Genomic DNA, 13,976 nt, shown 5'->3' with positions numbered 1-13,976 from the left:
GCCTAATGGATAAAGAATTGGGCTGCTGCACTAAGGAACCAGATTAACGACCCACCATCAGGCACATTACTAACTATTATTGAGCCTATCTTACTGGATGTACGAAGAAGCCAGGAGACAGCTCATGATAATGCTTTGCATAAGAGACAACGAAGCTGAACCCACGTTTTCTGCCTTGTGCTTGCAATGCTCTACCAAGTGAGCTTCAACGGCAGTTGTCCCAATGTCAATTTTCTTGGATAGCTGCGCATATGTACTAAGCATAGCCCTGGGAGTGCTAGGCAGCAGCACTCACAGTTATGATGGCAGATGTGTAGTATCCTTTAAAACACCCACATTACAAAGCACATGATCTTAGAAGCTGGCAACTGGCTAATAAACACTCATTTTCTACCATGAGGCCCCAAGGCAGCCGAAATTAAAACATTTGTATCTTATGAGCGAGAAAAATCAGGGGAATCATGCAGCTCAATTTTTTGTTTATGACAAGCGTGTGATGGCAACAGACAATGAAGCAGCAGTGACTATATAGAAAAATGGGTTAGAGCTGACGACAATCATTGGCAGCTCACACTATAATGCTTTCTCTACAATTTATTGTCTCAAGACATCTGGCAGCAAATCCTCTGGATTCTTCTTCTACTATGTCATTTGCAACTGAAATTTTAAATGTGTGTAATACTTCATGGCAACTTACAACACTTAAATGGTTAAGCATCTCCATACCTTAAATTTGTGGACCAGCTTTGTCACCTTTCTAGAACGATAACTCTCTGGTGTCATACATCACTCAAACCAACTAATTCTCACTCAAACCACTACTAATTAAATCTACCTTTAGATGAGCAGTACCTGCATTAGACGCAGCAGCATACCCTTTTAGCAAACGGATATACATACCACGCTCAGACTGAGCAAACCAAACAAACCAACAGCAACCAGTACTTGTGTCCATTTGTCTTCAACGAGGCAGAGACAGGCCAGGTCTCGATAAACACAACAAATATAAGGTGCAGGCAGAGGAAATAGGCAGAAGCTGTAAAGACAGCAGCAAAGTGAAACAAATTAGACAAGTTTGCACACAGTCAGCGATCTGGGCCGAGGACAATTCACAACGTTACTGCCACAATTAGAAGCAAATGCTCCTCATGCAACAAGAAAAAAACACGTTTTAGCTGTAAACAGCACGACTGCGCGGAGTTGGTTGATATTCCAAAAACAGCACAGACAACAATTAAAGCAGACACACTACTTGTGTCATCTGTCTTCTTGCCGTTTTTACAATATCGGTAACGGTTGCAAAGCTACGCACATGATCTATGAACGAAAGCAACGGACGTGCATATAAAGCTTGGTGAGCCGATTCATACTAATGCATGTTTAATTTTGAAAGTTCCCGTAAAAGCGATACTAGGAGCAGCAGTAAAGTGGGTTCGTTTACGATCACTGCGGGACCTGCGACAACCGTTTCGTGTTCCTTCGAATTTCGAGATCACATCGACCGCAGCTCGAATGCGCAACCGGTTTTTTACGTGTCAGCAAGAGAACGGGTAATTGCACGACACTTACCGTTGCTCCAAGTACGTCGCGGTATCACCAGCAACTGGGCAACAAATGTCATCAAGCCCTGGCCCACCGCAGTGTCCGCAACTTGAAGCTTCTAAGCATTCGCCAAAAACAAAAAGCGGGCCACATCCATACGTACGCGCGCGAACGAGACGCAAGCCATGCCGTCTGAGTTCGAGAGTAGTTATTTCATAAAAGCAAAAAACAAACAACAATGTGACGTCACATCCGGCAAAGCCAACTTGTCCTCCTTTCTCACCTTCTCTCAGCTAACGCATGCGCAGCGACCACGGAGCACTCGGGGGCGATGTTCAGGTCGCAGTGCCCTACTCATATGGCCCTACTCTTCATAATCGCTGCATTTCTGTTACCTTTAGTCCTTAGATGCTAGAGGATGGATGGATGGATGGAAGGTAGGAGCGTCCCCTTTGAAACGGGGCGATGGCAGTTGCCACCATGCTCAGATTTTTATTTTGCCTTTTATTTTTATCTGTGTTGTGTGTTATTGAATTTCTCGATTTTCTTTAAATACGTCTTCCTACCCTTTTAACCTTATGTCACCTCTCTGCTTTTGAGCCACCAATCCTCCAATCGCCTTTTGCTAATTTCCACCGCACCTTTATTTACATGACTATCCTTATCTCTGAACCCTAGGGCCTCAGGAAGGGTGACTGTGGCCGCATCGACATCGGGTTGATACCATCACATTCTAGTATGAGGTGCCCCATCGTTTCTACATATTTACCACACACAGTACATGTGTCTTCTTCTTCGTTAAATTTCTTTTTATAGCTCCGCGTTCTAAGACATCCTGATCTAGCTTCAAAGAGTAGGGCACTGCCTCTTGAGTTATCATAAAACGCTTCCTTCCTGATCTGCTGTTTCCAGTATCGATATAGTTCTACACTATGCTTCTTTTCCATTGAATTTATCCAATTTTTACCTTCCGCATTTTTAACCTGTCGTTTAATGCTCTGTCCTTTTTCGTCCTCGTGTCTGGCATACTTACTGGTTAGCTTCCTAGTTCTTTTCCGCCATTGTGAGTCAACGCTCTTTCTGTATAGGTATTTAAACACCTTAGCTGCCCACCTGTTATCATCCAATTTCCTCAGACGTTTTTCGTATAGGAGTTTCCTCTGAGCTTCCCGTGCTTCGAATGATGCCCAGCCCATATCTCCCTGTACTGCTTCGTTTGTGGTTTTCCCGTGGGCACCTAGTGCTAACCTTCCCACAGCTCTCTGATTTACCTCTAGTCTCGACTGAACCTCTGCCCTTAAACACAGGACCGCATTCCCGAAAGTAAGCCCCGGCACCATTACTCCCTTCCAAATGCCTCTCAGTACCTCATACCTGTTGTAACCCCACAATGCCTTATGTTTCATTATCCCGGCATCTCTTCGCCCTTTTGCTATTAGAGACTGTTCGTGCTTTTCCGTGTACATCTGCCCTTTGTTTATCCATACCCCGAGATACTTGTATTCGGCCACTCGGGGTATTTCGTGGCCTTGTATTGTAAGCTCCTGATCAGTTGTATCGTTGAAAAACATCCCACCGGACTTAGCTGCACTAAAACTGAAACCTAAACTGTCTCCTTCGTCCCCACAGTAATTAACCAGAGTTTGCAAATCTTCCTGGCTATCTGCGAACAGTACAATATCGTCCGCATACATTAAACCCGGTAGTCGTTGCTCAACAACCTTTTCGCCTAATCTGTACGACAGATTATACCCTAGATTGCTTCGTTGTAACCTTCTTTCCATGCTTATCATATAAAGCATGAACAGCAGCGGTGATAGAGGACAACCTTGCCTTAATCCTTTGTGAACCTCGACAGTTGTCGTACTCTTGATTCCTTCCCATGTTATTTCAACATTATTTTCTCGATATAGTTCCTGTAGAAAATCAATTACCTCATTACCGATACCTTCAGCTTTTAATATGTTCCACAGGAGTTCCCTGTTCACATTGTCGTATGCACCACTTATGTCCAGGAAGGCTAAATACAGAGGTCTATTTTCCGTCTTAGCTATTTCTATGCACTGGGTAAGCACGAACAGGCTATCATCTAAGCGCCTACCACTTCTGAACCCGTTCTGAAGTTCTCCAAGTATTCTATTACTTTCTACCCATGACTGCATTTTTAATTTCACCGCCTGCAGAGGTTATATTAATGTGATGCCACCTAGCGAGAGAAAGAAAAACGTGGTTGGCTCCGAGGTTAACATACATTCTTGCGTTTCCAGACTCTCAAGTGTGGCGCTACCTCTGTCTTTGAGCAAAGTGAGGAAAAGGCATAGAGTTTCTGTGCTCTATGGGAAAAGACGAGGCGGTGGTTTTGTGAAAGTGGGTGCACTACCGAACCCCACAACTACTAGCGTCCTCGATCACCCGCACCGGTGTGCACCGGGGCGCCTTGGTGCGCACTTTCATACTCGATCAACCGCACCGGTGCGCACTGACCATCCTCGAAATCCTCGATCACCGGAAGCGCACCCTGTTGGAGCGGTTTTCCGTTACCCCGTCTCGCACCGAGGAAATCGGCGGTGCGCCGGAGTGCAATCCCAGCAAGCACTGCGGGACGCGCGACGTGCGCGCGAACTGCCGACTGCAGAACCGCGAACGCTCTGGCCCGATAGTACGCTGCAACGGAGTTGACGGAGTTAGCTGCGTGCGTCTATTTGTCGTACAAAAATTCCTCACGTGACCTCATCCTAGGTGCCTAGGGATAGCATCGTTTAGGGATTTTTGAGAAGGCGCGATGCTGGCGCCGAGCGACGCCGTGGCGTGTTCGTTCTCTGGACCGCGCGTTGTTCAACATTACTCATGTTTTTTACGTGTGTTGCTTGTGTGTTGGTTGTAGGTTCTGTGTTACTTGGCGGAAAGCCGTGAGTAGTGGCGGTGCGGCAGTGCGGCTTTGGCCTCGGTGAGCTCTGGTAGTACAGAATCTGCGTTGTGTGGCCCGTGCTTTCTAGAGAACCCGGCGGTGGTGACAATTGAAATATCGAAGTGGCCTAGCGCTTCGGCAGCGAAGTTCTGCGAACCGCGATGTGGCGTCGCCGTGTCCGACTTTGCTTAACGGACATCGAGGGATGTGCTGCTCGTTGCAAGTCATGTAAATGCAACTGCGTCGACCACCCACTGTTCAGCGCTGAGTGCGTGTTTGGTGTGCTGTGCTTGAAACGAGTGGTGCAGCCGTGCAGAGGGGGTGGCGAAGGAGCAGAGTGGCTTAGGGGCTCCGTTTGCGTGTTCACAGACATGTGCTCCCGTCTTGGTCTCATTAGCGGCTGTCGCGGGATTGTGGTGTGCTAGCTCCTTGCCTAGTATGAAGTTTACGACGCTAACACACAGCATGTTCACGTTTTTCCGCGCTATATGTCATTTGCATGACGGCCGAGTTGAAAACGAGACGTATGTCTGTGTTCTTTGCGTTTGTGTGTTGTAAATTACGTTCTATTGTGGAAGTTCTGGGAGTCATTACGCAAGGAGTGCGAACGTAAACATAAACACATGTCTGTGTGAATCAGCTACCGTATGTTGCGACGCTCTTCCGTGTGGTAGACTGATGCATGGTGCGATTTTATTGCTGTACTGTTGTAAAAACCATTTGTTTATTCACTCAATAAAAATGTACGGCTTCTTCGCCGCAGTACATTTTAGTTACGCGGTGAAGCATACTAAAAGTGGGAGGGGGCCGCTATCAGCCAGCATAGTATGTCCACTTAGGCGACCTGAGAGGCCGCGGGTGCGCGAGTGTATAATTAAAGAACTCTTATTATGTCCAGTGACAGTGGCCCCTTTTCACTTTTAGTATGTTTCACCGCAGTACGTTGCTTAGGCTTCACCGCGAAATATTAGTGTATTGCGAGAAAGATAATCGTAAAAAGCCCAATTATGCAACGTTTCTTTTGTAGCTTGCTACACCGCAGTACAGGGGTGTAAATAAGCATCATGCAGTAAAGCATACTAAGAGTGGTAAGGGCACATAGGTTTACACTGTGCTCATCATTTTCAGTTGTGACATAATTTGCAAGTGCATCTGTGCTCGTGGTAAGCTTCATTGACAATTCTTTGTACATTACAAATTAATATTGCAGGGAAGCTTACTAAAGCACATTCGCCATTATGGTACGTGTTATTCACCTTCAATGCAGGAGCACAATGCGGATTCTTGCCCCTGCTTTTGGCTGGACTGCACATGCTCTTTGAGAAATGATTCATTTCATTGATTCATTCTTTGATTAAGCGCGAGACCTAGCAATGGGTAGCCCAAATATATATTTGAGAACATCAAAACGAATTCAGCAGTAACAAGCTAAAGGGTTGTTTCGGTGTAGAGCAGTGGCCAAGTCCGGATATGAAAGAGGAGGAAGAAAAGCCGGGTCTTTCCACTTCAATACTGGGAGGAACAACTCCCACAAATAAATACGACTCTTACTTATTTTACTTTTGAAGATTACCGACTTGCATTGGCAAGTGTTCAACAAACGCTGCATGAAGTAAGCTTCCTGCGCATATTTCACCAGCTACTGCATCATTGTTTCACATTATGAGTGAAACTGCAATTTTCTTTATGCGACAACTTGCCCACTTTTGTGTTTTGCAGTAGGTTGTTAGCAGTGCTGTTAAGGCACTTAAATAATCATGCACAGTAGTAGAGAGAAAGAAAAAAGTAAGAAAGCAGTGGCTTTTCGTGCGTGGACTATGCATACACCTGGTGCTCTTGTGGTCATTTTTTCCCTATCCGCTAAACCATTCTAAACAAGAAAAGTTTATACACAATTAGTTTATACACAGACCACAACTAAACCACAGGTATCGTTGGTAAGCAAAGTATATTTATTCGGTGACATTTTCTGCAGCCCTGCTATTGGGCTTTCCTTCCTTCATTTTCACCTGTGCAGGTTCATTAAGAAGTGATGATACAGTTTGACAATTTTAATCATTGAAAGACTTAGCGAAACCTTTTTCGGGTTGTTTTTTCTTGGTTTCAGACTCTGCACATTGCGTGTTTTCTGTGTTTCTTGCTTTTTCGTTATGGGTAGGGCATGTGAACATTTTTACACCATGTCAAGTATGTGGTGCCATAGACTGTTCTTAGATGGAGTCTTGCCCTTTCATTCTGTACAATATGATGTTTGTTCTTGTGTCCAAGGCCGTTTTACAGCGTGCTTGTAGCATTTTGCTAAGTTTTGCCTCTGTCACCCAAGCTTGAAAGATTGCTACCCACTGGTGGTGGCATGACACATGTCACGTTTCTTTTTCAATAAAAGGAAGTCTGTCACTTATCCTGTGCACTGGTTGCCTTTTGTCTCTTTGAATTGCAATTTGTTGCCTATATTTGCTCTTTTGTTGCATTTCAGATTAGGAATGGCTATCATAATTGACATTTAACCATATTGCACACAATGTGGATGATATGTAATTGGAATATATGGCCACCATAAATATAATAGAAGTTAATAATTCAAGAATAGTGCCTTTGCATGGTGATGCAGCCATGAATTGTGGCTATAAGGTACCAGCACTGCAGGTAGCACTGCTGGTGCAGAATATAGTTCAACTCTGCTTCTTTCAAACATCATTGTTTTTATCTGCATTTATCGAGCTCCAGTTTCTGTGAACAACACACATCTGGTGGAAGAGTCGCTTGCACCTGCAGTTGGGTCCAATTAATAGCTAAATTTCTGCCCGTTTTCATGTTATTAGCATATTAGTAAAGGCAGTCGTTTTTATAGTAGCCTGGTTGCCCAGTCTAGAAGCCGCTGTAGGGTGTCAGGATCTCATACACATCTTCAGCTTTGCAGGGGACACAGCATCTGGCACATAGTTTGTCACAGGCTATGTATTCGGGCCAAGTTGAGTTTACTCACTAGCAAAGGGAAAACCAAGCTTGTTGGATATGAAGTAAACCGCCTATATACTCAGTGGCCTTCATTTCGTGCGACATATGTGGTTATAGCGACCCTTGTTTTAAGCACTTCTTGTCCAGCAGCGGTCGTTTGCTTTTGAAACACTCAGGATAGCTTTCAGCAAGCTGGACAGGAATAACACTGAAAAACCAGCAGATGTTAATTGTCGCACTTACCATGCGAAGTTTTGTACAGTATGATGAGGGTGTTCCTCAAGGCCTTGTAGCACATGTCACGAGTTTGGAGGAACATGATTTATAGCACTTTTTTGATCGCATGCTATAGGTTTAACAGGTGTGGCCATGGTTGAAGTGCAGTGCAAGGTCAAGAAAACATATCTATGAGCAGCACCCTGGTAAAGGAGACTCTGGGAAAACTAGTGGGAAGCCTGTTGAACATCTGGTTGACCCACTTGCTGGCTCCATCAGGTAAAGTATGATAAAGAGAAGGAAGTCATCAGCATGTCAGAAGGTTTTTACATCTAAACACTGTGCTAAGGCCATAACATGCCAACAAGTCTTAGTGCGCAAGCTATGCATGACCAACTACATATGCCTTCTGTTCGGACATTGCTCATTGTAACTAACAAGGATGGAGTGGACAAAAAAAGAACAGCAGCTCGATTAATTTGGTTTCACTGGTATCAACAGTGTTTTGTAAGTGTACATTGCCATACTCCCCAATGCCTTCTTGGGTGACATCAGCAAGGACCAGCTTGAGGCAAGGGGTAATAGACGTCTTTACAAGCTAAACATGCATGCATGCATGGAGAGCACATTGTGTCCAAAAAGTAGGCACTTCACAGGGGCACTGGAGAAGGAACAGATTATTAACAGTGGGCAAAGACAAGCTACTAAACACCCAACACTGTTGCATGTAACGACCTCTGAAACAATCCCTCTTAAAGAGGAAATCATCTTTGTGTATCCATAAAGAGGACAGATGGGCAAAGCCCCTTCAGTAATGCTGCCAGCTTCAAAAGCCCACTTTGCACATCCTGAAGGCTTCCTTCTTACGATTTTGCTGGGTGCAAGCATTCTACTGTCCAAAAGCTGTCATTGAGAGCACTGTTGGTTTGGTGGCAATACAGTTCAGAAGCGATTGCAACAAACCTCCCTTCCTAGTTGGCCTGGATGCTCACGGTGCTTATGAAGCAGCACCATGAGGCAAGCAAGGTGAACGGATGCCTCGAAGCCCTTGTTTGTTTATCACACTGTTCCGTTAGTAACAACCATGAGACTTGAAACCAATAAGCTCAAGTTCGGCACTCACGTGGTTACTGCGGAGGATCCATAAAAAGCACAAAAACAGAAAACTCAGGGAAAGGATAAAGCACCATTTAACACTTAGTATTGCTGCAGCCCACCCCCTTCTTTTATTTTGTCTGGTCGTGCTACATCTTTTTACTATAGATAGGCATGAACTTAGGTGATGTTCCCAATCAGTGTCCAATTTTTATATACACTACGTGCTGGTTCAAAGAGGCTCGAAACACTGCAATGGAAGCTTCAAGTAGAAAAGGTGCCTGGAAGAAAAAAAAAGCTGTGCTGCAACCATCTCGGCAACATCTTGTCCCCTCAATAAACATTGTGCTTTCACATCACTTCATACTAGGCAAGGAGCTAGCACACCACAATCCCGCGACAGCCGCTAATGAGACCAAGACGGGAGCACATGTCTGTGAACGCGAAAACCCTAAGCCACTCTGCTCCTCCGCCACCCCCTCTGCACGGCTGCACCACTCGTTTCAAGCACAGCACACCAAACACACATTCAGCGCTGAACAGTGGGCGGTCGACGCAGTTGCATTAACATGACTTACATTAACAGCACATCCCTCGATGTCCGCTAAGCAAAGTCGGACACGGCGACGCCACATCGCGGTTCGCTGCCAAGGCGCTAAGCCACTTAATTATTTCAATTGTCACCACCGCCGGGTTCTCCAGAAAGCACGGGTCACACAACGCAGATTCTGTACTGCCAGAGCTCACCGAGGCCAAAGCCGCACTGCCGCACCACCACTACTCACGGCTTTCCGCCAAGTAACACAGAACCTACAACCAACACACAAGCAATTAACGCACGTACAATCACATGAGCAATGTTGAACAACGCGCGGTCCAGAGAACGAGCACATCGAAAATGGATTTCACCGCTCTTTCTGCGCACGCGCGAGGAGCAGTGGTTGCGAGAGAGAAATGTGGGGACTTTTGGTGCTCAATATTTCTCGTCGTTTAGGTACTACGGGGAAGAAAACCGTTTGCTCCGTTTGTCCCTAGCCGTGCTTGCAGCACAGAATCGACAGGATGCGTGGCCGGCAAGGCGAAAAAGCCGGGTCCGAGGTGAGTTTGTTGCTATTTTGTTACGACGGTAGCATATTAAATTTTATAGTCGCTAGGGGATACGTTTGAAAGTGAGGTGTCTTCTCGGATGACTTTAGTGCCAAAGCATTACGACGTGCCGATGCATTGTTCATTAGTGTCGTTGATCAAGGTCAGCATACCACACACTTCAGGGGAATCGCGGGAACGGAAACAGTTTACGAATTAACTGCCATGCCGATGCATTAGTTCTTAATGTAACTGAGAATACAGCACACTTGGAGGTTCGTGGGAATGGAAATCTTGTACTCTGTATGTGTAAGTACTAAAACTTGCGTCGCCATGCAATCTGAGCCGTAGATCGTTGTGAGAGCTGTACAGCCACACTGGCAAAACACTACGCCCTGCGGATGAATACGGAACAAATTTATGCTAGAGAAAAGTGGTCGTCATGCAATTTCATAGCAGTAGACCGTTGTGAAAGCTGTACAGTAACATTGATATTGGTTACGTGGTGCAGATTCGTAGCGTTTCTGAGGAGCTTGTGCGCAAGGGTAATTAATAATCCCGGCTGTTACGATGTCTAGCTCATATACGGGGCGCACTATGTGGGCGAAACAAGGGCTCAGATCGCTACAACCGCGTGCGAAATAGTTCTAAAGGCCTGCCAGTACACTTGTTTGGCATCTCCGTGCTTGTACTGCGACAGGAGACGTGGCGGCAGGTGCGCACGTATACGCACTGTATCCTCTGATTGGCCGCTTTCCACTCTTTGTATACTTCGCCGCAATACACTGCGCATGCTTGATTGCGCGACACTAATGCCTTGCGGCGAAGCTGGCTTTATGCAACGCTCGAGCCATCTTGTCCGTCAGTGCGGATAGAAAACGCATACACGTTCAAGCTACTTGAGCTGCATTATTTTGGCGATGTTTACCCCTCTTTACTAAATGAAGAGGATAACGTATGCTTGTGTGGGTGATTTAAAAGACCGTTAAAAAGCCTGGTAACATATGTGCAGTCAGTCAAAAAACACTATTTATGCAGGCGTCCACTCTCCTGTAAAAAAAAAAATGCAATTCAGTGATGACCCTCTGGAGGTGGATTCGCACCTATGTAAGCACAGCCGGCTCATTAGTCACAAACTAGGCGCTGAAGAGAACTTTTTAATGCTCATTACACGACATTGACAGCGATTAATTTGTGGTCAGCCAGTGACAAACGAACTGCACCAAACAGTGAGACTTCGTCTTAATCCGCAATGCTTACGTGGCGAACAGGAGAGCACAAGGTGAAAGAATGTTTTCATACAAGGCAAGTCATCCATGTAGTGGAATTGCATTTATCGTTGGTGTAGTGTTGATTCACTTTCTGAAGTCCAACCTTTAATGCAGCTTAGTTTCCGTTGGTGCAAGTGCTTCTACTGGAAACATCCAAAATATGATTTATCAAATCAGGTTGCCGTCTTCTAATTTTTGAAATTTTCCTCTGGTCTTAATAAGTCTTTTCTGAATCTGGAAGAGCTGGCTGATTGTACATTTCATCTCGAGATAGCTCACACACTTCCAGCAGCACATGTTACCACACTTTGTTGCGTGCAGATGAGCACTGCAAATTCTATCATTTTGATGAGGCACCGATCTAATGCCACTCACTCTTGCCACAACGCTTTTTCAGCTTGTACTGTACTTGTTTCTTCCACCTTCCATTTGCAGCACCAGGGCTAAGGCACAACAGCAATAACATTTCTAGCAGAAAATGCTTGCTCCTTGGCATCTGATCTCCCCATTCATTTGCTACTTTCTTCAAATTTTTCTGTTTATGTGATGCTCTTGCCTTCACACACTGTCAGACTGTTCTCCTTCATGCGTTTCCTTGTACTCTTTGTCCGCTTCTTGCTCGACATACCGTGCATGCCTTCAGTCATGTCCAATTGATTGATGCATTCTTGTCCTTTTCTCTCTCTCCTCCAGAACCTGCAACTTTCGACAAGCCAGCATTATTTTGCTTCTTTTTGTGATAGTGCCTGGCTATCTGTTGCTGATGCCACACATTCACTTTGCAATGGTTTATTAGACCTCATACATAAATTAATAGCTGTATAAAACCTTGACCCTCCAGCACTTCCACAAAATTCATGCAGAAGTGGAAACAAAGATTACACCTAATTCCTCACCACACGTTACTATGTCTGCATCAAAGCTGGATATTACCAACATGTGTGCAGTGTCGTTGCCCATGCTTCCTGGACAGGAAAGCCAGTTGCTCCAGTTCACAAGGCTAGAACAACTGCGAAGTGATTGAGCTATCTGCTTGTGCTGCACTTTGTTGCCACAAGCTGTACAAGGTCATGGCTTGTGCTGCAGAAACCACATCTTTTTGCCTGCTGAATTCCTTTGTGATGCATTGAACGTGTCTGCTTCCGTTTCCCTTGCTATTTTTACAGCGAAGCTGTATATGGCTAGGTTCTGACCATGACCAATAGTGCATACATCGACACGGTGTATAGAAAAAAGTTGCGTTGGCAAAATTGAATCCACAGTAGCCTGCTGTGCGCCAGCAGTGCTCAGTGGCTCCGGAGTGGATGGCAGAATAATAAAACGTCATTGTGTACCCACCAATGTCTGTGCCTCGTTTTCTTGTGAAGTCGACATTGCTCTAGCGAACTTTGGTCCTGCTATGGTCCTATGCTTTGGTCCTTTGGTCCTGCTATGGCCAGGACGCGTCTAGTCCGTACTGAAGAAGAACAATGTGCATGTTAAGAGCACCGGTGTGAGCAACAGCGTGAAGGCAACGGGCTGCTGCTATAGCCAGCCCCGTCTTGTCTGCAGATCCGTAATGTCGGATAGCTGCTCTGTGACCGATGAAGAACAGCGTGGCCGTAAGGATCACTTTGCGAACAGAAGCGGGAGTGGGCACGAAAGCATCGGCGACCAATTGCAGTATATCACAGTGACCACAAAGCAATGGTTACCATGGTGACAAAGTAAATAGAAAATCAAAGATAACGAAGTTGTGTGTATGTTTCTTTATTTAATCAATATAGCAATTAACCATGCATAACTCAGTATACTTGTCAACAAGTACAGCTTCAGCTGGTCTCCATCTTCACATAGTGGAAGGGCTCTGAATTGTTTTTTTTATCATTTGTCATCAAACTTGTGCATTTTCTTTTTGTAATGCTACAGCCTGTTTAGTGCCATTACTGTTTTCTCTGCTTTTGCCTATTCTGCAGCAGTTGCTGGCATTGTCTCTTGCCTAGGTGTTGGTCCGCATGACATGCTAGAGATGCCATAGACAGTTTAATCACAGGGTGTTCAATGTAAGAGAAAGTGAAAATTACTGGTGTTTCTCATTTTTAAGCAGGCTTTTTTGAACTCTTGTGTGATAAAATCTCACTTTGTTGATAAACAAGTGATTATCTTTGACAAGTTGTTTCCAATGACATTTTTTCTGCGTCGAAAGTTCACACATTTGCCAACAAGGTGCACACATGACTCAAAGAACTTTGAAACTTTATAGGTCTTGCTTCATGCTGTCACTTGGTTTGACATTTTATTCCCGTTTTTGATCTCGTTAACCTGGCTGCTGTGCGGGAATACCGAACTTGCTACTTAGTACTCAGCACGAAACAATGCTTTAAAACCACTGTGTTGTCCACTTGCCTCACCATGCCAATGTGTGGTTTTCATCAGAATTTTCCATCATAAGTACACTGTTACAAACTTGCATATGACAAGTACGTTACCCTATATGCAAGCAATGCACTGTTTAAAGCTGAGCTAAATACTTAACCAAAAGAACTGCTTTCACCTCCAGTCCACTCTTTTTAGTCTGTTGTCTAAACATCCTGCCAAATACTGTCATTGCTATTGTGTCCTGCCGCAAATGTTCATTGTCAGTAGACCTTAATTGTTTTGTCTGCTAGCGCAAGTAATATGCCTGAAAATGTACTATGGTGGTGTCCTGTCCTTTTAAGGATGACTAGTTTTCCTGGAAACCATAGTAGCCAGAAGAATGGAATTTAAAATGTGCATCACCAAGGTCCTACAGAAGAGCAGAGCTCAGTGTTTGAGCCTTGACATCACTCCATAGAATACCTGCATATCATTTGTGCTCAATTAACCTTGCTGCAAGACTTTTTCCAAGGGCAAGGCCTAGAATGTTGGTCAATTTTGAT

General features: G+C 44.9%; 1 long non-coding RNA gene across 1 annotated transcript; it reads left to right on the top strand.

The window, feature by feature from the left end:
* The first annotated feature begins 9,639 nt into the window (after positions 1-9,639).
* On the top strand, positions 9,640-12,417 carry LOC140219237 (uncharacterized). The gene is made up of 2 exons (XR_011895374.1): positions 9,640-9,817; positions 11,770-12,417. It is a non-coding gene; the product is annotated as an uncharacterized lncRNA (long non-coding RNA).
* The last annotated feature ends 1,559 nt before the right edge of the window (positions 12,418-13,976 follow it).

Source organism: Dermacentor andersoni, chromosome 7, assembly GCF_023375885.2.
Source record: "Dermacentor andersoni chromosome 7, qqDerAnde1_hic_scaffold, whole genome shotgun sequence".
Taxonomy (NCBI): Eukaryota; Metazoa; Arthropoda; class Arachnida; order Ixodida; family Ixodidae; genus Dermacentor; species Dermacentor andersoni.
The sequence above is the reverse complement of the archived record's forward strand: the minus strand, read 5'-3'. Positions and strand labels throughout refer to the sequence as shown.